This window comes from Triticum dicoccoides, chromosome 3B, assembly GCF_002162155.2.
Source record: "Triticum dicoccoides isolate Atlit2015 ecotype Zavitan chromosome 3B, WEW_v2.0, whole genome shotgun sequence".
Lineage (NCBI taxonomy): Eukaryota > Viridiplantae > Streptophyta > Magnoliopsida > Poales > Poaceae > Triticum > Triticum dicoccoides.
The window spans coordinates 818,233,705-818,236,320 of record NC_041385.1 but is presented as its reverse complement, the minus strand read 5'-3'; positions in this window follow the sequence as shown (position 1 = coordinate 818,236,320).

Sequence of the window (2,616 nt, the reverse complement as noted above, 5' to 3'; positions counted from 1 at the left end):
ACTCGACCGCCCCGCGCGCCTTCAGACAGCTAAGTCACTTTACATTCTGTTATTTTCGTCTTCCTGAGTCCTTCGAGGACCATTTTCACCGTCTGGTGACACACGACTTCGCCTTAGCCGCTTCGCGCGCCGCCACTCGGTTGTGCACGTCTTCACCACTCAGCTGCCCCATGCATCTTCACTTGGCTAGATATGTAGTCCTACATTCGAACACTTCACACGTCATCACCATTCGGCCGCACCACGCGTCGCCACTCGGTTGCGCGCGTCTTCACCACTCGACCGCTCCGTGCATCGTCACTCGGTTGTACACATCATCGCCCTTCTGCCGCCTCGCGCGTCACCATCAGTTGGACATGTCTTTACCTCTACACCCCCAACACGGGAACGTCTAAGTTACTCATATGGTCAAACCTCATATCACACTCTGTAGCAAGTTTACCTCCTTCGAGCATCACTCGGGGGCTATGCACGACAGTTGGCCATGTCACCCTCAGAGGTTACGCCCATTTGGTCAACCTGTTGATCACATCAGGAATATTCTTCTGACCATACATGCTCGGTTCGCCTATCTATAAGTGAAGCACGTCCACTTGGATAAATACCCCTTTCATGCAAAAGGGTAAAAATGAAGCACCATCACTGAATCGTACATGCTACTTTACTCGTCGAACATCGTTCGTACAACCACCTCGTTATGCATCCATCCGATTGATTCAATTCCAGACAAAGATATTTGCTGTGCCAACTGCCTGGAGGTTTACCGAGAGACTTAAACCCTCTGCCAGACTCATCTAGTCCGACAGAGGCTCGGGGACTACACCCAGTGGGTGCACTCAGCGTGCCCCCACTGGAAGAGAACTCAGAAAGAAACATTTGGCTCGATGCAAACCCATCTCCAGTATTACTCGACCTCCGAGTCAGAGAAGAACAAGTTCGATCAGTACCAGCTAAGAAGAGTTTTAGTTCTCTCATACCCCCGCCGACTGCCCGCAGTCGATGGCGGTCTCGGGAACTACACCCAGTGGGTGCACTCAGCGTGCCCCCACTGGAGTAATCTCCACTCGGTACGGCCTGACCAGTCCGAGTGATGAACAATAACAAAAAGACAGGCTCTAAGACTCCCGCCGACTGCCCGCAGTCGACGGCGGTCTCGGGAACTACACCCAGTGGGTGCACTCAGCGTGCCCCCACTGGAGTAATCTCCACTCGGTACGGCCTGACCAGTCCGAGTGATGAACAATAACAAAAAGACAGGCTCTAAGACTCCCGCCGACTGCCCGCAGTCGACGGCAGTCTCGGGGACTACACCCAGCGGGTGCACTTAGTGTGCCCCCACTGGAATGGTATCCACTCGTAACGGTCCGCCCAACCCGAGTGACGGCCAAACAACAAAAAAGACACGTTCTAGGCGTGAAGAAATTCCGAGTAATCAGTTACTCGATGTAGGCCCAGCTCCAAATCACTCCAAAAAAATATTCTATAAGGCGAGTTTAACGCTCCTCCATGGACCTGTTTTGAGCCTTCTTCTAGGACTCAAAGTGTGAAACTCACAAGTGTGGATCTGAAACCGACTCGTATTGGCGTTCCTCCGGGATAAGAATGGCATCTCTCTAAAAGAGCAGTCCATGTGTCAATCTGGTTGCACGGATTTAATGACACGCCCATACTCAGATCACGAGTTAAACCTCTCCCGAGAGATGAACGAATGTCACCAAGTTGCTCCTCACAGACACTTACCTCGATTAGTCGGGAAGCATGGTGCCGGAATCCATTGAGATTTTGTTCAAACCTTGGTTGTCTGAAAGCGTGGCGACATGTACCAAGTATTTCTGTAATCACTCGGACCAAACTGTGTCTTACACCAACTCGTTCTGCAAAATCGCAATCGATTTGGGGGCTAATGTTGGGGATATACATAACAGGTAGGCTCACGAAGGGTCGAAATATCATGAAGCATGGGGTCCACACAACATGTGGGTCCAGGTCAATTTCATACAGACACACTATCCACTCGGACAAGCAGCATACTATCCACTCCACCAAGCAACATACCATCCACTCGGATGACGGTTCACCACTCGACCGTACGACTCACTCGGATATACGAAGACCAGCAGGCAGCAAGGCAGTCGGCATCTTTCTAATAGTGAGGGCTTAATAGCGGGCTGGCATTATGGCATTCATACCCCACTTTGTAACATAGGAGGTGAGGGGGTGGCGCACTCTATATAAGCCACCCCCCACCACTAGACTTGGGGTTTTTTTTTCTTCCACCTCTCTCTCTTTTCACCATTAGTCTCAGGACTTAGCTCAGGCATGGGAATCCGTTCCTCTCTCACACACACATATTGTAATCTCCGGATATATACTCAGATAAAACAAAGCCTCTCCGGAGCACGAGACGTAGGGTTGTTATCTCCACCGTGAGAGGCCCGAACTCGCTAGAACCACTCGGGGGCTTAGCCGCAGTCCATTACTCGCCTAAGTTTAAAAAAAATCCTACCGAGTGGAGAGCAACCCTCCCACTCGGGGGCTTAGCTGCAGTCCAGTACTCGCCTAAGTTTAAAAAAATCCTACCGAGTGGAGAGCAACCCTCCCACTCGGGGGCTTAGC